At 39.3% G+C, this 26,545-nt stretch overlaps 1 protein-coding gene and 1 pseudogene across 4 annotated transcripts in view; both read left to right on the plus strand.

Annotated features, from left to right (window-relative positions):
* Positions 1-26,545, plus strand: part of LOC120775178 (ADP-ribosylation factor-like protein 5B) — a 329,667-nt gene that overhangs the window by 254,584 nt on the left and 48,538 nt on the right. The gene's annotated exons all lie outside the window — the stretch shown is intronic.
* LOC120776212 lies at positions 2,382-2,564 on the plus strand (annotated as a pseudogene).

Below are 26,545 nucleotides of genomic sequence, written 5' to 3' on the forward strand. Positions count from 1 at the left end.
TTTCATCCATTTTCTTTCGATTTTTGCCATTTTGTTGGAAATGGTGTCTTGAGCTTCGGCTTGCTTTTCCAACGCTTTCATCCGAATGACTTCACTTTCCTCTACTGTCATTCTAGGACGGCTGCTTGAGGATTGCGATGCCAAATCCATGGCTCGTTGCGTTTCCTCGGTCGTGCGCTCTTCTGGCTGAATTTCACTACTATTTACCGCAGTTTCTACTTCATTAGAGCCATATGCTAAGCCTGTAGGATTTACAACCGCCTGAAGGTGAAGAAGCTAATCCACACTTTGCTCTAATGGAGATAAACTTTGCTGAGCATAAGGTCCTCCTCCTGTGGCAACAGTTTCGCGTCGGTTTGTCGCTATTTTTTTTTTTAGTTTCAGCTTATAATCTAACCAAACCTAAATGCTACACATAAGTAACTTCAACCAAACAAATTAATTAAATTTTTACCTTATTCCACTCGCGCCCCTTTCGCAATGGTGGACCAATGGCATTGAGTTTGGCAGCGAACAGGTCCCATTGCTCTGCCCTGCTTTTCTTTGTCGATCCAAAATTCTCCATTCCTCTGGCGACGTCCGGATTATTTTCCATTAACGCAACCAATTTTTGGAATTGCTGCGTTGTTGTACGTTTTGTTCTAGAAGTATCGTTTTGTTAAATATAATTAAATAATTACAATTGCTCAAATAAAGATCAAAATTTACTTACGTCCTTTTCATTTCAAATAGCGAATAAAAAATACATTCGTTAAATTTTGATAGTAATGTCGAAGCGAATGCCGTTTTTTCGCCAGCGGCAATACCAAAAATTTATTTTCGCCACTCGTTCGTCATTTTCTGGCGAATTCGTTACAGATTCGCAACTTACAATTCGCCACGGCGAAACTCGCCAAAATTTTCATTCGCTTCGCAAGTGACAATACCCGCCATATTTTAATTGATTAAAGTGTGGGCACATCTGCAACACTTTGCCTGAAACATAAACATTAGACAAAATTTTGTTACGCATAACTTCTACACTCGACGTCCCAGCATCGAAGTCGAGAAGGCCTGCTTATGTTGACATTCGCCAATCGCTTGGTTTTTTAAATGAAGCCTTCAGGTGCCGTACTTTCCAACGTATGGAATCCCACGTCGCGTCAATCCTGGTTGTAGAAAATTTGAGCTATTGGTGCCTATTAAAATTAAAATTATTGTTAAATAAATTGTTGAATAAGTGCTCACAGAAAAAATTTCACTTACCTCTACTCCTGGAGCTTCCTGCGAGAAATCCAGTATACCCTGGATTACTTTTTCGCTCCAATTTTTATTCGGCTTTTCCCGTTTTAGCCTTTTTTAAATCAAACTGGTTTGCTCCATTTCTTTTCTTTGTTTACAATGTTTTTTTTTGTCAACAGCTGATAATTTACAAATCAGTGTTGCACATAATTCAATGGCGTTTTAGTGTTGCTTCTTTGCAAGGGCGAAGCAGGTGCATCGCTATAAATTACGTATAAAAGCAAAAATATGCTCCCTAATTTGCAATTGCAAGGCCGCAAGACCATTTGCACAAGATTCTGATTTGCCCTTATGTATAAGTTTTGCTAACCAAACGATTGTCCGTATCACCTAAAACGAAGCCGAACAGATAGTATATAGTATATATGATTATATATGTATGTACCTATTCAAGCTGTAACTTATATAAAAAATTTAGACACTTAATGAAACTTGGTAAGCACGTTTCTGGCACCAACAAAATTTCAGTATTGTTGTTAACACCACCACTTGTAGTAATCTCTGAGGAAAAATCTTTTTCTGTTTTATAGCGAAATAGTTTTTGAAGTTATACTTCTTATACGAGTTCGGAAAAGGTTGCGATAGATTCAGGTTGTGCAACCTTGCTCAATATGAATCTACGCAACCTTGTCTGCGAAGATGTTCGAGCAGCAAGCGAAGCGGTGACAATCGGCGATCGTTTCTTTCGGCACAGCTCGGCTTTTCTACCAACAACACAATGTTGCCATGCTTATGCTGTTGTTGTTTTTGTAGAACAATGTTTCAATTTTTGGTTGGTGACATATTCAATTAAAAATAAATTCTGTGGGGATTCGAACCTACGTGCTCGTCGTAACTTTTCAAGCGCTTACCACCAACACCACCATTGACACTTGTATTGCGTTGTCCTAATTATGGTTTGGTTATGCATGAAAGAAATATACAATGGATCGCCGATTGTTACCTCTTTCCCTACTGCTGCTGCGTATATGTATGTTTGTATGCTTATGCATTATTGAACTTATGCTTCTTTTTCTTTCGTTTGTCTTTCATTTCTGCGAATTCTCAACTATTTTGCGTATATTTTGGTTGAAATACTCTGCGTTGGCCGTTGAAAAATTAAGGCTATACTTTACAGGATCATTTCTGTAGTTAGTCTTCATTTACATTTTATGGAAATCGACCCGCAATGACGAAGTATATCGTTTTATCTGACAGCGTGAGGTTTAAGAAGTTCATTTCTAAAATTGTCGTGTGGCATATTAGAAATGATGTTTTCTTCGATAAAACGACTTCTGAGTGGTGATTTTAATGAATAAATTCCTTTTGGTTGAAATTTTTTGTTGGTGACATATTCATATGTGTACGCATATGTATGTTTGTATGCTTGTGCATTATTTGTTTCGCAATGTATGCAAATATATGTACATATAAGTATATATGAATGTATAAACATGCAAGTCAATGCGCGCAAATGTAATAAGTATATTGATAAGTGATGAAAATATGATTTCAATTTCTGAAAGCGCACATGCGTATACATACACTCATATGAGCATGTGCAGATACACAAGATAGGATAGAAGATGTATGCCTTTTAACATCGTATAAGTTATCGCGAGGAAACGACACACCCTAATTCCCGTCGTAATAAGAGCCTACCACTCTGCACATGTCACTAAGTCAGCACATTTTGGGTGAGAACATTGGCCAGACATCAAAGTAAACAAACACCATGCACGAGGCGCAAGGTCAGCAAAACGTCAGCAGAGGAGCCACAACGCGATGCGGGTTGGTGGCTTGAGCTAAGTTAGGAATAATTTTAAGGGGCACTTTATACTTGACAACTAAGCCGAGATGACGGCAAATAAAATAATTTTAAAATTAGAACAATACATTTGAATAATTGGCGCCCAACGTGGGGCACGCGAGTGAAAAAAGTTTAATAGAAAAATATAAAGTTCTTAACTCGACTCGTGTGACTACGATAGCTGGCTCACTTAAAATCAACAACAATCAACTACTTGGACTCAACGTGGACTTTAGAAGAACAACCTTTGGCCCGATCAACTAACCGGAAGAACCTGAACCTAATTTTAATCTATTCTAAATCCAATGGAAGGGTAAGTGAGATGCTCTGCATTCCTGGAATAAATATAACAATAATTGGTGAATAAAATAAAAGAGGAAAGTGACAGAACAAAAATTAATGAGTGAAAGTCTTGAAGACCTTTTTAGAAATTTAAAGTTAGGAAGTCAGAAAGCAAATATGAACACTGAACAAATAAGCGAGTTAAATTAAGACGGAAATTAGAAGTGCTTTGGCAGCACAAAGGTTAGAGTTCGATAGGAAGTTATTAGTAATCCAAGGCTCCAAGTGACGGGTAACCGCAGGCCAAAGGTAGAAAAATATCTAAAGGTATCTGTAAATCCACTAGTGACATGTGACATAACGCTTGATGCGATGGAAATCTCTTCCCGAATTTCATGGTCACATAGGCACATATGTGTCATGGCGCGAGGAGCGGCGCATAGCAGCTTATGAACTGTTCAAAAGGTACGATGGCAGTGAACGACACTACCAAGCAGTTACCATTTTGAGGAACAAAATAAGAGGGGCTGCCGATGCGGCCCTCTCATCGTTTAGTACTGTGCTGAATTTTAATGCCATTATAGCACATTTAGACTTTACGTACGCGGACAAACGTCCCGTATATCTTATAAAGCGAGAATTATCGCAGCTTAAGACAGGGTTCTAGGTCCTGTCTGGAATTCTACGATGAGGGTAGAAAAGAAGCTAACGTTACCCCAGCTAATAAGACTATAATTTCTTACGAGAGTAGCGTGGCAGAAATTATAAACGAGAAATATAGGGCAGACTGCCCTAAGAGGTTTCATTTCCGGCTTAAGGAAGCCCTTATGCGACGATTCTTTTCGCTTCACGGCCGTCTGACCTTCCGTCTGCTTTTGCTTTAGCACAGGAGGTAGACTCAAACCATGAGCGGTATGCGTTCGCGGCCAATTTTGCTGCCAGGAACGTCGAGGGCAACCACATTAAAAAAAATAATAATATAATTTCAAGCCAGAACAACCATAGGACAAACACTTATGATCCACCCTCAGCTCATAAGAGCCCACACTACTATAGTAATAGGCAGTACAAACCCGGACATGCACCTCATTTTACGGAAAATCAAAGGGTAAATAACGGACGTGACAGCGACAGACTAGTCAGAGCAGAACCAATGGACGTTGATCCATCCTCATCGAAATTTAAACACCAATCGTTTGACAGAGACCGAGGTGCCTATCAAGAAACAGTAATAGAATGCAACAGGGGTATCAACAAAAACGTCCAGCAAATTCTGGACGTTACACAGGACCAAAGATCCAACGTGTTAATCATCTGGAGGAGGAAGTTGAGCCACAGAGTGAATCATTGTACGGTGCAGAAGCCGAACAAGCGGCGGATGACGTAAGTTTAGATCAACTTAATTTTTTAGGGAAGGTCCCTCCTACCCTGGATTTCAAAGTCCCTAGGAGGGAAAGAAGTGAAACTCCTTATCGATACTGGTGCGTCGAGGAGTAATATGAAAACCAACACCGGCTTTAAGAACACAACATTTCAGGGACACATTCTCTGTAAAATCTATTCACGGGGTTACTTCTATCATTAAAAAAATGCTACATAAAAATATTTGGTGTAGTGGCAGAATTTTTCATCTTACCGGACTTAACATCATTTGATGGCGTGATTGGGCTCGATATACTAAACAGGGTCCATGCGAACATTGACCTTAAATCGAACACAATAAATCATGATTTTGGTGAGGAGGAAATCTTCTTCATTTCCAGTCATGACGTAAGCCATCTTTGGCTTCAAACAAATCTAGTACCAACAGACGTTAGGGAAGATTTTTCTAGGATGATCAAAAGGATGAATGGGGTTTTTGCTGACCCCAATGAGGCATTACCGTACAATACAAAGGTGATAGCAACAATTCGAACGGAGGACGAAACACCAGTTTACTCAAGATTATACCCGTACCCACCGAGTGTAGCGGATTTCGTGACAAAGAAATCAAGGACTTGTTAGCAAATGGAGTTATCCGGCCATCAAGATCACCGTTTAACAACCCTATATGGGTGGTAAAGAAAAAGGGGGTAGACGAAAACGGACAGGCGAAGCAGAGATTAGTTATTGACTTTCGGAAGCTCAATGAAAAAACTATCGGTGATAAATACCCAATTCCCGACATAACAGGAATTCTTTCCAATTTGGGTGGTAGTAAATACTTCACCACTTTGGACTTAAAATCTGGTTTCCATCAGATTAAACTATTGGAGCGTGGTAGGGAAGAAACAGCTTTCTCTGTCAAGAATGGCAAGTATGAATTTTGCCGGTTACCTTTTGGATTAAAAAACGCGTCGAGCATCTTTCAACGCGCCATAGACGACGTATTAAGAGAGCATATTGGGAAAAGCTGTTTTGTCTATGTAGACGATGTTATTATTTTTTCGGAAAACAAACAGCAGCATCTGAAAGATATAGAATCAATTTTAAATGAATTATTTAGGGCCAACATGAGAGTGTCGGTTGAAAAATCCAAATTTTTTAGGACTGAGGTCGAATACCTGGGGTTCTTAGTTTCACAAGGAGGAATAAAAACGTGTCCAGACAAAGTCGACACAATACGAAGTTTCCCTGAGCCCACCACTCTAAGGGGACTCAGATCATTCCTAGGTCTAGCGGGTTATTATAGATGTTTTATAAGGGATTTCGCTAGAATATCAAAACCATTGTCGAGCATCATGAGAGGCGAATACGGTCGAGTTACTGCGTCCCAATCAAAAAAATCAGAATTGATTTGACGGATGAACAGAAAAAGACCTTCGAAACAATTAAAGAAATTTTAGCGTCAGAGGATGTAACCCTGACGTACCCAGATTTTAACAAACCATTCGATCTAACTACTGACGCGTCGGCGCATGCTATAAGCGCCGTCCTCTCTCAGGAGGGCAAACCGATTACCATGATTTCTCGCACTCTGTCCGGGAGCGAGGAGCATTACGCTACCAATGAAAGGGAATTGTTAGCTATTGTATGGGCATTGAAAGCTCTTAGAAACTACCTGTACGGCGTAACAAAACTTAATGTTTATACTGACCACCAGCCGCTGACCTTTGCGGTTTCGGATAGGAATCCTAATTCGAAAATTGAAAGATGGAAAGCCTTCATAGACGAATGCAACGCAAAGCTAATCTACAAACCAGGAAAGGAAAATGTGGTGGCAGACGCTCTATCTAGGCAACATATAAATGCTTTAGATAACACGAGCATCGAGACAATTCATAGCGAGGAATCATCAACCCATACAATTGAAAGATCGGAAAAACCGGTAAATTGCTTCCGCAACCAGATTATTGTGGAGGTAGGTACAGAACCTCAAAGAAAAACTTTTATAATTTTTGGAAAAAAGACAAGGCATATCATTTCTTACCGAGAAAAAAAGGATTTATTAGAACTTTTACAGGAGGCCGTAAACACAACAGCAGTAAATGCAATACACTGCGATCTGCATGCACTTGCACAGTTTCAGCACGAACTGGTCGAAATGTTTCCAACAGTTAAATTCAGACATACGGAGAAATTCGTTAACGACATTACGAATCCGAATGAGCAGCAGGAAATTATCGCTGCTGAACATAGCAGAGCGCATCGAGCAGCGCAGGAGAACACAAAACAAATTCTAGAGGATTATTTCTTTCCAAAAATGGAGAAAAAAGTTAAACAATTTGTGGGAAATTGTCGAACTTGCTCGCGGGCGAAGTATGATCGGCACCCAAAGAAACAGCTTATCGCTCAAACGCCCATACCAACATATTGTGGAGAAATTCTTCACATTGACATATTTTCTACCGGGTCAAGTTCTTCTTGACGTGCATCGACAAGTTTTCAAAATTTGCGATAGTACAGTCGTTGAAATCAAGAACGATAGTAGATGTCAAACCACAGCTCCTTCAGTTACTCAACATGTTTTTCGGTACTCGAATAGTTTATTGCGACAATGAGAAGTCGCTGAATTCACACAGCATCAAAGCTACATTAAAGAATCACTTCAATATCGACATTGCGAATGCTCCACCACTACATAGTACATCAAATGGTCAGGTGGAGCGATTCCATAGCACACTAATGGAAAAAGCACGATGCCTTAAACTTGACAAAAATCTTGATGATGTTGAGGAAATTGTCCTTTTAGCTACGATTGAGTATAACAGGTCCATTCACACACTAACGGGGATGAAGCCCCTTACCGTATTTCGTTCAATTAGAGATGACAACCAAATACCATGCCGCTTAAGAAACGCACAGGAAAGAGAACTAACAACTCATAATAAGAACAGGCAGGATAGGGAGTTCCCTGTTGGAGAAAAAGTACTTGTTAAAAATAACAGGAGACTAGGCAATAAGCTTACGCCTCTTTATACTGAGGAAGAGGTGGAAAAAGACTTGGGTACAACAGTTTTAATAAAAGGGAGAAGGGTCCATAAAGACAACCTTCGTTAAACTTAATCTAGAACCTAGGTGTTTCTAATGATAAACAATTAACAAAAAAGTTTCATATACGTTTTAGGATTTTCATAATTTTGGCCATATCAATATCGGCAACGACAGGAAGGTTAATCGACTATACCAATGCAAGGTACATTCCGGTGGTCGGTGAGGACCTTATAATTAGAGAGAATTCAGGACACATCAAGCATGTTACCAACTTGACACTTTACGAATTACTGAGAGACGAGACAATTAATGCCACAGACCACTTTCCTCAGTCACATATGAGGAAGTTACTAGACGCGGACATAAACCAGATAAGTCGACTGATACAAATGATAAACGCTCACCACAGACAGGCGAGAAGCCTGAATGCCCTAGGGACAGTCCTGAAATACATTACTGGAACTCCTGACCATGACGACTTCAATAGATTAATGAACACAGAAGAACAGCTAATTAACTCGCAGGACAGACAGTTTACCATAAACACCCAGGTACAGAAAGAAATCAATAACCTTACCATTACAGTAAATAAAATCCTGAAATTAACAAAAGAAAGAGAAATAAACACCGGTCACCTTTATGACATACTTCTGGCTAGAAACAGAGCAATTATTACAGAATTAAATAACATTATAACAGCTGTCACTTTCGCCAAAATTGGGGTCTTAAGTCCCATTCTCTTAGACAGTAACGAAATAAATTTCATAACAGGAGACGAGCACTTCACTGACCTTACCGTGGCCGATGTTATGGCAGTGGCTAGAATTAAGATATTACAGTATAATAACGTAATTTACTTTTTAATAAGATATCTGATTCCTATGTTTAGATGTAAGAAAATTACTATTTTACCGGTAGCTCATGGCCACCAAATCCTTCACCTTGAAGAATCCATCTTAGCCAAGTGTTATAACCATACCGTAGCCGTAAAGAACTGCAGCGACACAACACCAACGTTTTGCTTACCATCTCCGACTACATCATGCGCTCTGCAACTACTGACTCGCAACACGGCTAATTGCAGTACAACATTTAACAACCTCACACCAATTTCACCGATAAGTGACGGCCTTGTTGTCATCAATGACCAATTGGCTGTCATCGAGGAAAATAATGAGGTCCCTATTACGGTCAACGGAACATACCTCGTGGTCTTCAAAAACAACGTAAAGATTAATGGTACGACTTTTTATAACGTAAATTCTACGTTGCCTCTAAAACCTGAAACTCCATGGGCTTCTACAATCAACTTGACGCAGCACACAGAAATATTAAGCGCTTCTTACCTTCACCATGTGAATCTAGAGAATGTTCAAAGGATCAATTACCTGCAGCGATCAATCCATTATGGCCACGTTACAGGTTTCTCAGCCTTTGGTGTCTTATTAATCATGGCATTCACTGTTTACGTCCTTCTCAGGATAAGGAGGACCAAGAGAGAGATTATCATAGCCAAATCCGTTAAAACTGCAATTAAAACCGCTTCTTTGAGGACCGAGGACGTTCCCCATTTAGAAGGGGAGGAGTTATCGCGAGGAAACGACACACCCTAATTCCCGTCGTAATAAGAGCCTACCACTCTGCACATGGAAGCTAAGTCAGCACATTTTGCGTGAGAACATTGGCCAGACATCAAAGTAAACAAACACCATGCACGAGGCGCAAGGTCAGCAAAACGTCAGCAGAGGAGCCACAACGCGATGCGGGTTGGTGGCTTGAGCTAAGTTAGGAATAATTTTAAGCAGCACTTTATACTTGACAACTAAGCCGAGATGACGGCAAATAAAATAATTTTAAAATTGAACAATACATTTGAATAATTTATACTATGTATACAAATAAATATCTTTCTTACTAATAGAAATTAAATTTATCACAGCAATATACATAATATACATATACATAATTATAAAATGTGAATTTAAGTTTTCTAGTTTTCTTTCATACAAAATGATATGCATTTCTTCTGATTAAGAAGTATAACTTCATCCGCGCGTGGGGACTCCACGCACCTTTTTTGTTTTTAGAAAAAGTTTTCAAAATTTGTTTTACAAATGATATCTTGTTAAAGAAAATTTCAGCCCTGTCGGATACTAGTGGAAATTATACAAAACGAAAATAACTTTATGAGTTACTTTATGCAAAAGGATGAATTCTCTGGTCGGATACCATTAAAAAATATACAAAACTAGCTGACCCGGTAAACTTCGTACCACCGTAATTTTATTATGTATGTTAACGAAAACCCCAAAGTTAATGTTTCAAAATTAATGATTACCTCAGCTTCGCATGGAAATAATGAAATTGAGAAAATAAAACGATGTCTATACTATTGAAACGCCTTGTAATGTACAATGTTTCTAGTTTTTTCTCCTAGAGCAAAAATATATAGCGCTGACGGTTTGCCGACTCTTGAGCACGCGACGTACAACTGCCCATGCGAAAAACACTGAAATTCAAGGTTTATTCCAATGATGGCCTTGGGATTTATTAATCGTCATTGCAAATGCAAGGCGCACTGGAAAGTGGACACGCTTATATTTGAAAGGAAAGTCTGTTGGCATCAGTGGTATTCTTGGAATAAGCACATCCTCGCCTTTAAACTTTCTTATGATTATAGCCGCTTCAATCAAATTGTTCATAATTTTTTAATGGCTAGTCTTGTTCCGTTGCACAATTTTGGCTGATTGAGATTTCGTAGGATAATTACTACGGAGCCAACCTTGAACTATAAATTGTGAGGCGGTAATCCCGGCAAATCCAAAGAATTTAGGAATTCAGTTGGATAATTGACAACTTCATTTGGATCTGTGATAGAATCGATGGATTTAAATGAACGCACTTGTCCATCAATTTGACTCTGAGTTTTTATATTCAAATCATTTACATCCTTATGTTTCGCTGCTAAAATGACTCGTTCGCTCAACCAAGCATGGTTTTTGTAATTTACACTATACTTGAGAAAACTTTTGAAATTAATTCTTCCTTTGACGTTGTAAAATGACAAAAATTTGGGGGAAACGAAATAAGGCCAATGTTAGTGTCAGCTTGAATTTTCCCATTGCCCATGTCTAATAATGCCTTCGAAAAGATTTCCGCCAATACGTCATGTTGTAACGCCACTCGCATATTCGTTGTTAATTTGATATTTTTTACGTATTTCCACAAAATTGATGTTTGCAAGCAAGCATTTATTTCATCAGTAGCTTTTGATCTGGGAATTACTGGAAGCGTTTGGCGAAAATCTCCAGCCAGTAGAATCATCGCGCCTCCGAAGAGTTTTTGGTTGCCACGCAAGTCTCTTAATGTTCTATCGAGTGCCTCTAATGCTCGTTTGTGCGCCGTCGTACACTCATCCCAAATTATTAATCTAAAATTTTGTAGCACTTTTGCCATTGCAGATGTTTTGGTTATATTGCATGTCGGTTGATCTATTGTTTGCAAATTCAATGGTAATTTCAGAGCAGAAGGTGCAGTTCGTCCACCTTCTAATAATGTAGCAGCTATCCCAGATGATTCTACTGCCAGTACTATTTGACTTTGTGCCCGAATCGTATCTAAAATTAATGAAATTAAAAATGTTTTACCAGTTCCACCTCGTGCACCGAGGAAAAAGAATTCCCTATTGCCGTCATTTACTGATTTCATTATTGTATTGTAACTGTTTTTTGTTGCAGATTTAAAAGTGGAATTTTATTTTGTACGGATTGACTTGAAGCATTTCTATCGTAATGCCGTTCTCGTTCAAATTCACGATTGAGTGCATCGTGCATAGGGCGATTAGGTGCAGGCATTTCTAATTCGTGCAACATCTTACCGGATATCATCACGCACAAATCCTCTAAAGTTATTAATACCTTATTGTGTATTTCCTTGCAAATTGCAAAATCGGGATTTGCCGCTGTTACACCTATTTGATGCAAAATGTCTTCAGCCATATTGTCTTTGTATTTGTTCCACAAGTTTTGTGGACTCGATGGAAAGCATGCTGAAATTATGATAGCAAACAGTGATCGAATCTGATGAAAAGTAGATGAAAAACAGCATCAGCGAGTGTATGATTCCAATGAATATCATCCTCCAGTAAATGTAAACGTTGACAGGCTTCTCGATATGTTGTGCACAATTAACCATTGATGGTTTGTAGAAATTTAAGTGAAGTTGGTCCACGAACATTAACTAATAACAAACGCAGGTAAAAACATTCGTCATTTCTCGGATGAACTGTGTAAGTGCGCCCTAAAGCATCGGTTGAGTATGCGTACCCCGGTACAGGCTGGAAAATCTACAACCGACCAGATATTCACCATGCGCCAAATCTTGGAAAAGGTCCGTGAAAGGAGAATCGACACACACCATCTCTTCGTCGATTTCAAAGCTGCTTCCGACAGCACGAAAAGAAGCTACCTTTATGCCGCGATGTCTGAATTTGGTATCCCCGCAAAACTAATACGGCTGTGTAAGCTGACGTTGAGCAACACCAAAAGCTCCGTCAGAATCGGGAAGGACCTCTCCGAGCCGTTCGATACCAAACGAGGTTTCAGACAAGGCTATTCCCTATCGTGCGACTTCTTCAACCTGCTTCTGGAGAAAATAGTTCGAGCTGCAGAACTAAATAGAGAAGGTACCATCTTCTATAAAAGTGTACAGCTGCTGGCGTATGCCGATGATATTGATATCATCGGCCTTAACACCCGCGCCGTTAGTTCTGCTTTCTCCAGACTGGACAAGGAAGCAAAACAAATGGGTCTGGCAGTGAACGAGGGCAAGACGAAATATCTCCTGTCATCAAACAAACAGTCGTCGCACTCGCGACTTGGCACTCACGTCACTGTTGACAGTCATAACTTTGAAGTTGTAGATAATTTCGTCTATCTTGGAACCAGCGTAAACACCACCAACAATGTCAGCCTAGAAATCCAACGCAGAATAACTCTTGCCAACAGGTGCTTATTCGGACTGAGTAGGCAATTGAGAAGCAAAGTACTCTCTCGACAAACAAAAACCTAACTCTATAAGTCACTCATAATTCCCGTTCTGCTATATGGTGCAGAGTCTTGGACGATGTCAACAACGGATGAGTCGACGATGCGAGTTTTCGAGAGAAAAGTTCTGCGAAAGATTTATGGTCCTTTGCGAGTTAGCCACGGCGAATACCGCATTCGATGGAACGATGAGCTGTACGAGATATACGACGACATCGACATAGTTCAGCGAAATAAAAGACAGCGGCTACGCTGGCTAGGTCATGTTGTCCGGATGGACGAAAACACTCTAGCTCTGAAAGTATTCGACGCAGTACCCGCCCTGGGAAGCAGAGAAGAGGAAGACCTCCACTCCGTTGGAAGGACCAAGTGGAGAAGGACCTGGCTTCGCTTGGAATATCTAATTGGCGCCACGTAGCGAAAAGAAGAAACGACTGGCGCGCTGTTGTTAACTCGGCTGTAATCGCGTAAGCGGTGTCTACGCCAATTAAGAAGAAGAAGGTACAGGCTGTCTTTGTTTCCTACGTTGAAACTTTTTGGATGATGCATTACATGTAAAATATTTTGGCATTTCCGAGTAAAACAATGTTTTTGCAAATGGATCACTTGCGCATGTCTCGAAGAAACTTGTGAGCGTTGTCGCTGGTGGTCTCTCAGCTCTTTGCGCTGCGTTTTCTGTTGTGAAATAAACTCCTTGTTCATTTTCCAGGTGAACAGCTAAATGGACTACGGTGGGATGATGTTCGTGTATAGAAAAGGAAAAGATTCTCCAAACCGCTTCATTGCTACTAATATATCTTCCCATTTGATATTGTGAAACTTCATTGTTATTAGAAGCTGCAATACAAATACAGCCATGTCGTTTCCTTTGGTGACGTACTTGCAAACATATTTTATCGACTTCACCGAATTGCAGTACTCAACATTGCAATGCGCTTTAAAGGTTTTTGGAGAGCAGCGGTGAATAAGGAAAAACCCATCTTTTGTTAACTACCACATCCTTATTTTTTACTTGCAACGTTATTGTCCTGCCGTTATTTTCTACAGAGCTGCGACGATCATTGCCTGTAATTGTATCAGCCGACAAAGCACGCGGATAACGTTTCGAGCATTTGTTGTCGATCATACACAGTGATTCATGATTGCGTTCGCCACACGGTCCATGAATCATGTTCTTCTTAACTACTTCATACAATTGTGGATCTACTTCGGAATCAGGAATTTCTGCACAAATGATTAAGTCCATTTCATCTGGTCTTATTTTTTCGACCATCCGCAGGAGAATATGCGCATGAGGTAGTCCTCTCTTCTGCCATTCTACAGAGTACATCCAACATCGTACGTCTCCGAAGACATGACATTTTACAATGAAGTCCATGAGCGCTTTGAGTTTCTGCTTGAACACTCTTGCTGTTATGTCGTGACGATCGCTGGATGACTGACCGTGTAATAACTGATTTGTTATTTCGATCCATTTTGGATTGCACGTGAAAGTAATAAATAAATCTGGTCGACCGTATTGGCGCACGTAGGTCATAGCATCTTGCGCGTATTCGTGCATGTGTCTCGGGCTTCCTAAATACGTTGCTGGTAAAATCGTAAGTCGACCGATATTATTTCCATTTCCATCTCTGTTCATGGCGTCGCGCAAATGAATGTATTCTTCTGTACGTAATTTTGTTTGGTTTTAACGTCGGAATTTCCGTTTCAACTTTAACATATATACATATCAACAGCAAACTTATGAAATAATCGGCGGCACTTCAAATTGTGGTTTTTCTCGTTCAGACGAATCATGAAACGGTATGCATAAAAATTCATTGAGCTGATCTTTGTTTCTTGACCTGTAACAAAATAATTTACTTTGCTTAGGAAACCTTATTTTTACTGTCAATAGAGGGTTATTTCTGCCATGAGCTACCATATGCTGAAACATTCATTCAGTTATTAAGATGAGGGATTTTTTTTAGTAAACTTGCATGTATTTGTTATTTGTTATTGCGTTGATACATACCAGTCGCTGGATTAATCATCTTGATTAAAAAATTATATCCATCCTCTCCTCTGCAAAATAATAGAGGGTATTGTAATGCATCATATGAACGATGTGTTTTACTAATACGCTGAACGTTGCCATCATCACGTCGTTGAATTACAATGCCTCGAGTGTCCATATTCTCTCCAACCACCACAATAGCAACTTCGTTTAACACAGGTGCATTGAGCGTCTTTTATGTTCACCTGCAGGTCTTTTGTCTGCTCTGATTACTATTTTATGATCATCTGACGACATCATTTCTAAGGCTGTTTTAAATAATTGAATCAATAGGTTATGTTCATGTAATAGTTGTTGCAGTTGCACAATGATCTCTCGCCTATTTGCTCGATTAATGCCACAGCGATGATTTATTTCAGTTTCAGAATTTCCAAGGAAATAAATCTGAAGATATTTGTATTCGCCATCAACTGATGGCAACAATGCTCCTGCACGGTGGTGAATTTGTCCTTGAATCTGTAATATTGAACATAAGTGATCATTTTTAAAATAAGTTTTATTAGTAGTAGTAGTTTATTTAACATATTGTGCAGTTGAAGAGTACCCTACTTTCAATCGCCGTAATCAAACCAGCGCGTCGGTGCAATAATACAGTATTGCCACCTAACTTTCATACATATGCTAACTTATAAGGACATATATCTTTCCCAGAACCTTTCTCTCGAAAACTCGTAACGTCGACTCATCAGATGATGTCTTTGTCCAAGACTCTGCACCATATAACAGAACGGGAATACTGAGTGGCTTAAAGAGTTTGGTTTTTGTCCGCGGAGAGAGGACTTTACTTCTCAATTGCCTACTCAGTCCAAAGTGGCACCTGCTGGTAAGATTTATTTTGCGTTGGATTTCCAAGCTGGCGTTGTTGGTGGTGTTGATACAAAGTTATGACTGTCAGCAGTGACCTGAGGGTCAAGTCGCGAGTGCGACGACTGTTTGTTTGATGACAGGAGATATTTCGTATTGTCTCCCATTTGCTTTACTTCTTTATCCAGTCTGGAGAAAGCAAAACTAACGGCGCGGTTGTTAAGGCCATGACAACCTATCGGCCTATCTTTGTTGTTCTTCAGACGGGAAATTGCTATTCTTCATGGTCGGGCAATGGAACGTCTGCTCCATCGTCATCGAATGGGGAATCGGGTTCGCCTTCTCCTGGCCTTGTGCATTCACTGCCATACAGCAGTCTGGAAAAGTATTCCCTCCATAATTTTAGTGTGCTCTGGGCATGGATTACTAGATTACTACCTTGGGTTCTACAAGAGTAGGCTTCGGTCTTGAAACCTTCTGCTAGTGGCCGCATTTTTTCTTAGAATTTTCGAGCAGTACCCTTATCCGCCATCTTGTCAAGCTCTTCGTACTCACGGATTTCGGCCTCTCTCTTTTTCTGTCTGCAAATGCGTCTCGCTTTCGTTTGTAATTAAGTCAAACCCTGGTTATTTTTAAGATTCAGTTTTTTTATTTCTGCACATATATCATCGGTAATTATTAGAGGAATCTCAGTGTAATATTCATAATTTCTGCTGCTTTAGATGTGTCATATGGTTTCAAGACACCTTCAACGTATTCCGAAACAACATTTTCATTCTCTATATTGCTCTTGGACTACATATGTCTGGTTTGCTTTTCTGATGGGATGATGCTGAGTTACGGGTCGAGAAAATTTTTTTATACATTTGAATTATCATTCCTATGGTCATCAGATAAACTTTTCAGATAATTGATGAGACTTATATCTTTAAATGCCTTTATCTTATTAGTATTTTTTGTACACATTTTGGTAAGACAACTTTTGTCAGACGGAGACCTTGTTTGTTGCCACATTCGGCGTTATCGGCGTTTTTCTGCTACCATTTCTATATTTTCTTTGCTATACTTTGGACCTGATGTAACGTTTCTTTTAATTGGTGTACTACTCCAGGCTGTATATTTAATTGTGTTTGTAAAATTCATGATTTCTTTATCTAGCTCATAGGTAGATAGGTACTCCAGTGAGTATGTTTCGCATTATAATTGCCGCCCATTATGAATAGGTTTTTAAGGTTATTGATCATTTCCATATATATATCGCATTTTATTTGATGTCTCGGGGGACTGTTAACTACTGAAATGGACAAGTTGTTGTAACTATCTATCGTTATCGTTATTGTTTGAAATTCTTCTGTAGATATGCGCTTTGCTTCTTATTATAATGTCAGCTCCTGCGCGTGCATAATTAATCGGATGTATTGTAGGGTACATTTCAAAGTTTCTGAATTTAATGTTAGTTTGCTTGTTAAATTGGGTGTCTGATATTAATTCATTCTGAATTTTTTCAGTAACGAGTATTGTTTCTAGCTCATTTCGGTGTTTAGGGAGGCAATTTGCATCTCATAGCATAATTTTAAAGATTTTCAAGTTCAATGGTATACTCATTTTGTTTTGTAATCTTTTCCAAGATTTGTTTAAGAATGGTAGAGTAATTTTAACATTTGTTAACTTTTACAACTTGCGAAGTGGTTAGCTCATTCGCTGTTGAATCTTTACTTTCAGCAATTGGTTAGTGTATTGCGTTTTTTGGGAGGCTTTTGGCATTTTTGTCAACCCGAGATTTCAGGATGTGGGTAATTTTTCATTGTACCAGGTCACGGATTTTTTGCAGTTCTTTCGCAACTACGCATTCTCTGTAATTAGCAGGATAAGCGACACCACAGTTACAACAAATTGGTTGATGGAGATCGGGTTTTTAACACTCTATGGTCTTATGCTTTTTCGCACACTTCACACATCTTGCTTGCTTACCACGTTGCGAGTTTGCCCATATGTTTGACACAATTTGCATTATGGTATGAGCTTTGACTGCTTTACAGCCTCAATGACAACAACTGAATGAAATATTGTTTTTATTGTTTATACATATATTATTTATATATTTTTTACATCGAAAGTAAGAAGAAACATATCTAACGGCTCTTTCTTTTTCCAGTTTAGTTTGTTGACTGCGTTTATAGCTTTGAGTCCCTTTTTATGAAGTCTGATATTATAGCCTCTGGCTCGTTTGAGTTATGCAAATTTTTAGCGATTACCTTAATTGGTCTAAGTTCATAAGAAAACCATAGTAAATTTTGTGTAGATAGAGTTTTGGTTAAATTTCTGTAATCATCAGAATCTGATGTATTGATTTTATATGTATTATTATTTAGAAGCTTGTTAGTAAATCCCTTTTTTCTCATTATTCGTAATACTGAAAATTTTTTTGTAGTCATAGTTACAGGAGGATGGAGTCATGTGTAGAAGTTCACGCAAGTGAGGAAAGTTCTCTGATCACAATTCGCTTAGGTGTGGCCAGAAACTATTCTTTTACAAGCAGCTCACAACTTCCGGTCTTTGACCAAGTATCCTCTGGGTAGCCTAAGAACATCCGTTTGAAGGCGAAACATCCCCTACATAGGGTTGTGCGCTAGGTTTGGGACCCGCCACGTAAAAAACTATACCAATGAAAAACTAACAACATCCTCGGATGAGAAACCCCTCTTTTGATGACGACCATGGCAAACGAAATAAGGACTACGATATTAGGGCATGCACCTGGAATGTCCGGTCCCTAAATTGGGAAGGTGCCGCTGCCCAGCTGGTTGATGTCTTCGTGAAAATAAAGGCTGGCTTGGACGGGACAAGAACAGACACGAGTAGGTCCTTTACTACAGTGGCCATATAATGGAGCGAAAGTTTGGTATGGGATTCGTGGTGAGAAACAGACTCCGTCGCCGAGTACTATCATTCACTCCGTTGAATGAACGTCTAGCCACAATCCGCATCAAAGTGAGGTTCTTCAACATATCGCTGATTTGCGCCCACGCTCCGACGGAAGAGAAGGACGATGTGACCAAAAATGCCTTTTATGAGTGCTTGGAGCGCACTTATGAGAGCTGCCCCCGCCACGAGGTCAAAATCGTGCTTGGCGCCTTTAACGCAAGGGTGGGCAAAGAAGGTATCTTTGGCACTACGTTCGGTAAATTCAGCCTCCACGACGAAACTTCTCCAAATGGGTTGAGGCTGATTGACTCCGCCGGGGCCCGAAATATGGTTATCTGTAGTACTAGATTCCAGCACAAGAAGATTCATCAAGCGAAAAACTACCAACCAGATCAATCATGTTGTGATAGACGGAAGACACGTCACCAGTGTTTTAGATGTGCGTGCGCTCCGAGGTCCTAACATCGACTCGGACCACTATCTTGTTGCAGCCAAGATTCGCACACGCCTCTGTGCAGCAAAAAACGCACGTCAACAAGCACGAGGAAGGTTCGACGTAGAGAAGCTGCAATCACAACACACAGCCGAACGATTTTCTACTCGGCTTGCACTCCTGCTCTCTGAGAGCACTCGTCAACAACTCGGTATAAGGGAATTGTGGGACGGCATTTCAAACTCCTTACGTACAGCTGCAACCGAAACCATTGGTTTTCGGAAAATACAAAAGAACAGCTGGTACGACGAGGAGTGCCGTGTCGCAGCGGAGAGAAAACAGGCTGCCATTACCCAACCATGAAGAAGTTTGACTAGCAATTACCCGCCTGTAGAACAACAAAGCGGCGGGGGTCGATGGATTGCCGGCCGAGCTATTCAAACACGGCGGCGAAGAACTGATAAGGAGCATGCATCAGCTTCTTTGTAAAATATGGTCGGACGAAAGCATTCCCAACGATTGGAATTTATTGTGCTATGCCCAATCCATAAAAAAGGTGACCCCACAATTTGCACCAACTACCATGGGATTAGCCTCCTCAACATCGCATATAAGGTTTTATCGAGCGTATTGTGTGAAAGATTAAAGCCTACCGTCAACAAATCGATTGGACCTTATCAGTGTGGCTTTAGACCTGGAAAATCAACAACCGACCAGATATTCACCACGCGTCAAATCTTGGAAAAGACCCGTGAAAGAAGAATCGACACACACCACCTCTTCGTCGTTTCAAAACTGCTTTCGACAGCACGAAAAGGAGCTACCTTTATGCCGCGATGTCTGAATTTGGTATCCCCGCAAAACTAATACGGCTGTGTAAACTGACGTTGAGCAACACCAAAAGCTCCGTCAGAATCCGGAAGAACCTCTCCGAGCCGTTCGATACCAAACGAGGTTTCAGACAAGGCTATTCCCTATCGTGCGACTTCTTCAACCTGCTTCTGGAGAAAATAGTTCGAACTGCAGAACTAAATGGAGAAGGTACCATCTTCTATAAGAGTGTACAGCTGCTGGCGTATGCCGATGATATTGATATCATAGGCCTCAACACCCGCGCCGTTAGTTCTGCTTTGTCCAGACTGGACAGGGAAGCAACGAAGGCAAGACGAAATATCTCTTGTCATCAAACAAACAGTCGTCGCACTCGCGACTTGGCACTCACGTCACTGTTGACAGTCATAACTTTGAAGTCGTAGAAAATTTCGTCTATCTTGGAACCAGCGTAAACACCACCAACAATGTCAGCCTAGAAAGCCAACGCAGGATAACTCTTGCCAACAGGTGCTTCTTCGGACTGAGTAGGCAATTGAGAAGCAAAGTACTCTCTCGACAAACAAAAACCAAACTCTATAAGTCACTCATAATTCCCGTCCTGCTATATGGTGCAGAGGCTTGGACGATGTCAACAACTGATGAGTCGACGATGCGAGTTTTCGAGAGAAAAGTTCTGCGAAAGATTTATGGTCCTTTGCGCGTTGGCCACTGTGAATATCGCATTCGATGGAACGTTGAGAGATTTACGAAGACATCCACATAGTTCAGCGAATTAAAAGACAGCGGCTACGCTTGCTAGGTCATGTTGTCCGAATGGACGAAAACACTCCAGCTCTGAAAGTATTCGACGGAATATCCGCCGGGGAAAGCAGAGGAAGAGGAAGACCTCCACTCCGTTGGAAGGACCAGGTGGAGAAGGACCTGGCTACGCTTAGAGTATCCAATTGGCGCCACGTAGCGAAAAGAAGAAACGACTGGCGCGCTGTTGTTAACTCGGCTATAATCGCGTAAGCGGTGTCTCCGCCAATTAAGAAGAAGAAGAAGTCACAGTTACTCGATATCATTATTGGTGGAAGTCGTGACGCTTTCTTTTGTGATTTCTTACGACTTCTTTTATGGTTTTTGATGTAGCTGGAACCACAAGCTGAGGAAATAATTCAACTTTCTTGTTTTTCGGGCAAGGTCTTCTTCATCTGTTGCATAAATTTCGGCATTTCTTTCATTATTTGTACGATTTAATTTTTTTGTTTTTAAAATATGATTTTCGGTTTTGAGCAAGGCTTCAATTCTTCGCACAATTGCTTTATTGTTTCCAACTGCCTGAATTGCTATTATTTTTAGTAAAAATAACTAACTACAAATAACGCAAATACGTATACAATTTTGTTGTGATTTTTCCAGATTTCCGTATAGAAACAAATTTTTTAGTTTAATTATTGTAAGTATTTAAAATTATTGAATTTATTTCCACCACTCTTTAATGCTCTCCACTTCGCTCCAAGGTAATGGTACAAAATTTACACCACTCATGTAATACACAATCCATTTTAAGTGACCTAAAATTTCAAGGCTTTAATGTCCTATAAGCATTTAATAAGCTTAAATGGAAGACTAAAGAACCGCTAGATATACTTGTATTTTTAGTAGTATTTGATGGTACCGAAGACAATAGGAAAATCCACCAGATCAAAACCATTGTTAGTACCGTTGTGAAAGTTGAGCCTATTAGAGCATCTAAATTATTTCCGCAATGCAAAAACTGTCAAGCGTTTGGAAATACAAAAAACTTCTGTGGTAAACAAGCATCCTACCTCTGAACGCAGCAAAGCAAAGATCCTGTTAATGCTGTAACTTCAGCGACCCTCATCCTGCAAGCTAACATGGTTGTGTCATGGCAAAAAAAATGCAAAAACTTAGAGATAACAAGTAAGGACGGTGCAACCGAACATTTATATTCCTGCAACTTGCAAAAATCAAAGCCAAGGAAATACTTTAAGGTATAAAACCAATCATTTAGAGTAAAGTCAGTCGAATGTTCAAAAATATTGGCATTAGTTACATAAGAGCTAGGCCAAGTTTTCTGTCAAATTTATGTATTTTAGGCACAAAGATACACTGTTATGAGGACAACACGCTCTCTTTTTTCCAGATATTGGCCAATATACCGTACAAGGTCACCCCGAAGTTCGAAAATTTTTTTATTAGATATAGGGGGGCTATGGGAACTATTGGTGCGATTCAACCCATTTTTGACATACACATATGCCATTATAAGAGAAGAATTATCTCTTAATTAAGTGGGTGGTGCAACGCCCATCGTCCAATTTTCACAACAGCTCCGATAAAGCTCTCGGTGATAAAATTCAATGTCTCTGGCGTTGTTAGTTATTGATTTATCGCACTCTGTAGGAACTGGTAAAACAAAATAATCGTATGTGCACTATTTGAATATCACATATAAATGTACGTATGTATTTCTATATATTACGGTTTTTTTTTGTAGAACTATTCATTTTTTTCAATCCCGTCATGAAATTTCCTTGCAAATACCCCAAAAAAATTCCTCTAAAATTTTTGACGAAAATCGTGATTTTTTGCCTTAAATTTCTATATCTCAGAGGCATTTTAAGGCATGGCTTTGACTTTAGACACATAGTCCTCAGAAATGAACACTCTATTTAATTATCATAAATGGTATGTAATAAAAAATCAATGAACATTCCATACAGCCTTACTTAAAAAGCCGAATATCTCAAGAAGTATTAATGATAGTAATTGACCTCGGACCTATTTTGTAGCAAAAAAATTTCCTACAAGTTTGTCATGTACATTTTTTGTATAGCTCTTGTCATTTACGAGATATGTACAAAAAAATGCGAATTTCGTGGAAAAATCAGGTTTGGAACCCCGTACTACCTCGCCGGTGTGAGTCTCGACTTTGTCGCAATGAACACTTTTGTAGAGTGTTCAATTCTGAGGAATATGTATATGCAGAAATCAAGAGATCAAATAGTAAAAGGAATCGATCCGACTCACTTTGATATCCGCCATGGGATTTTGAGGCTTACGTTAAGGCAATATGTGTGTACGTGTCCTCTGTGCTTCCAAAACCTTTTCTGAAATGTTTCGGTGAGTTGTTTATATTATTTTCGGCTTTTATTTTTTTTTTGTCTGCACTTAACTTTGTTTTTGGGCTTTGGGTTAGCATTCAGGTATACATCTTTATTACTTGTTTTCTATACTCGTATATTCTTGGTATATAACATGTACGCACTCTTGTAATTCTCCTGGGTACTTATAATGCGTTTTTTTACTATTCTCTGCCCAATTTTTTCTTCTTTCGGGCACTGTGTGTTTGTATGTACTCATGTAATTTCACTGTACTTAGGCTTATATGTCTCCACACTTGCGCATTTTTAATTTTAAATTTTGTTTTTGCCACAATTTTTCTTGTTTTGTGATTGAATTGAACTTAATTTTTTTTTCTTTACAATAGTTCCACTCAGAATGGTTCGAAGGAACATATGTTAACACCACCACTTAATTATAGTAATCACTCCGGAAAAACCCTTGTTGACGCCGCTCCGCCCAATTTCTTTTGCCACGTCTGTATCGGCAGAACCATCTTTTCTTTCTTTCTTTTTCGTAGTTTTTTCGAAGTTTTAATTCGAACGCAACTGAACGTTAAAAAAAAAGTTGCGCGATCTCTCCTTTTGCGACCGCTCACCGATCCAGACGTGGTAAGTATTCCAATTTGTATATTAAAACAAGTAAGGAAGGACTAAGTTCGGGTGTCACCGAACATTTTATACTCTCGCATGGTAAAGTGATAATCGAGATTTCATTATACGTCATTTACATATTTTTCAAATACCGTATTTTTGTAAAGTTTTATTCCGCTATCATCATTGGTTCCTAATGTATATACTCGTATTATACAGAGAAGGCATCAGATTCAATTCAAAATAGCGTTATATTGGAAGAAGGCGTGGTTGTGAACCGATTTCACCCATATTTTGTACATGTTATCAGGGTGTTAAGAATAGAAAGATATACCAAATTTCAATGAAATTGGTCTAGTAGTTCCTGAGATATGGTTTTTGGTCCATAAGTGGGCGAGGCCACGCCCATTTTCAATTTTTAAAAAAAGCCTGGGTGCAGCTTCTTTCTGCCATTCCTTCCGTAAAATATAGTGTTTCTGACGTTTTTTGTTAGTCGGTTAACGCACTTTTAGTAATTTTAAACATAACCTTTGTATGGGAGGTGGGCGTGGTTATTATCCGATTTCTTCCATTTTGAACTGTATATGGAAATGCCTAAACAAAACGACTCTATAAAGTTTGGTTGACATAGCTGTAGTAGTTTCCGAGATATGTACAAAAAACTTAGTAGGGGGCGGGGCCACGCCCACTTTTCCAAAAGAATTACGTCCAAATATGCCCCTCCCTAATGCGATCCTTTGTGCCAAATTTGACTTTAATATCTTTATTTATGGCTTAGTTATGACACTTTATAGGTTTTCGGTTTTCGCCGTTTTGTGGGCGTGGCAGTGGGCCGATTTTGCCCATCTTCGAACTTAACCTTCTTATGGAGCCAATACGTGTACCAAGTTTCATCATGATATCTCAATTTTTACTCAAGTTACAGCTTGCACGGACGGACGGACGGACGGACAGACGAACGGACAGACAGACATCCGGATTTCAACTCTACTCGTTACCCTGATCACTTTGGTATATATAATATCTAACTCTTTTAGTTTTAGGACTTACAAACAACCGTTATGTGAACAAAACTATAATACTCTCCTTAGCAACTTTGTTGCGAGAGTATAAAAATTGATACTTGGCTGCTCAATAATAGTCTGGGACGAAGCTACCATATCAAACAAGACGTCTGTGGAAGAACTGGATACGACAATGTGGGATTTGCGCACGAAAATTCACTTATGGGTGGATGTACAATTCTGATCTCAGGAGATTTCCGTCTAATCCTACCAGTTGTGACTCGAGGAACGCGTGTTGACGAAATAAACGATTCCCTAAAAAGGTCCAACCTTTGGCAACATGTCAATAAATTAGAGCTCAAAACGAATATGAGGATTTCGTCATCTTCACGTGAGAACAGGCTATTTCCAGAGATGCTGCTAAAAGTTGGCAATGGAGAGTTACCACAAAGAGAAAAGAAGGATTGATTTAGAAATCCTTGGTGTTTTGATAGACACCAAGAAAGAGTTAGTCAACAGTTTCTACCCTGACATTGATAACATAAGTTATAAGACAATATCTTGGTTTAAAGAAAGAGTGATTCTGTCACCAACTAAGGAACAAATAGGTAAGGTACATAACTTGATTCTTTCAAATATTGATGCGCCGACGAACTACTACTCGGTCGATACTGTTCTCGATTTGGAAGAAGCTGGTAATTTTCCTACAGAATTTCTAAATTCTTTGAAAAAGTCTGGAGTCCCTCCTCACAAAATGCTGTTGAAAGTAGGTTGTCCTGTTATTTTATTGAGAAACCGGAATTTACTGTTTTTCACATGGCTAACTGTATGTCCCTCTTTCAAGAGTAACCTCTAGAGAAAACATGTTTGTATTGTCTAATGACAAGAAAGCTGTGAACGTTGTATATATGGACATTCTGTAATATATTAATTGTTATAAAAATAAATAGGTAAAAATGTAGTTTATGAATTTAGGTATTCCTAAGACAGTAAAAAATCTTTATGGCATAGGGAGAGGGGAATTGTTTTACTTCAAATGATGCGAAAGCTCTGTGCAAAGTGGGTGTATCACAAGTTCATAATCTAACAAAAACAACGAATTGCTGATTGTGTTCGCTGCTCATTTCGCCTCTTTCCAACTTAGCAAATCTCTTTTCAACGGTTGATTCTCCTGGTGCAGAGCTCAAATTCAACAGTGTTTTCCCTCAAAAAGCAATGCTTTATTAACACACAAAATGCTTTATGATCCTTTTCTTTGTAATCTAACACAAGTTGCTAAACAAAAATTCTATATTTCATTAATAACTAATAGAAATCATATAGATGGTAGTACTTGTAGTAGAGTAGTAGTATTATCTATGTGTCAGCCACAGTACAGCGTGGACGGGTCCTCTAGATTTCCTGCTCAGGCTTGTCTATTACGTTAATGTCGACATGACTGCAGCGCGCAGGATATATAACGTTGAATCGAAAGGTGATGTGCGAACTTCGTATTACGAATTGCGTCTGCTTTCCCGTTATCCATACTTTTTGTTGAGTGAGTTGGTGTACAAATGTGGTCAATTGTGCTGGTGTGGGTTATGGTGTCATCAGATGTGGTGATTTGAGCTGTATTTTATTAGAATGCGTCAGTTTTTCTTGGGGTAGTCTTAAAGTGGGTGGAGGCTTCACTCATTTGAACAATACCAGATGTGAAGTTTTGATCTTTGTAAATTGTGTAAAATGTTAGGTTACTTCGGTAATTAGTGCTTCCTTACTTGTTTTTAATTAAAAGATGTGACTCATGTTAGATCTCCCAATAAAAAGCAGAAAACTGTTATTTAAATTATTTAGCTTTTCCCCGTATTTGAAGCGTAACTTTAAGAAGTAAACAAAATAACGCTTGTTCAAAAATGAACGTGTGCGTTGGTGCCAAGGGTTGCCATTTAATATTTATTATAAACACATATACAGTCCA

This window comes from Bactrocera tryoni, chromosome 4 (genome assembly GCF_016617805.1).
Source record: "Bactrocera tryoni isolate S06 chromosome 4, CSIRO_BtryS06_freeze2, whole genome shotgun sequence".
NCBI lineage: Eukaryota > Metazoa > Arthropoda > Insecta > Diptera > Tephritidae > Bactrocera > Bactrocera tryoni.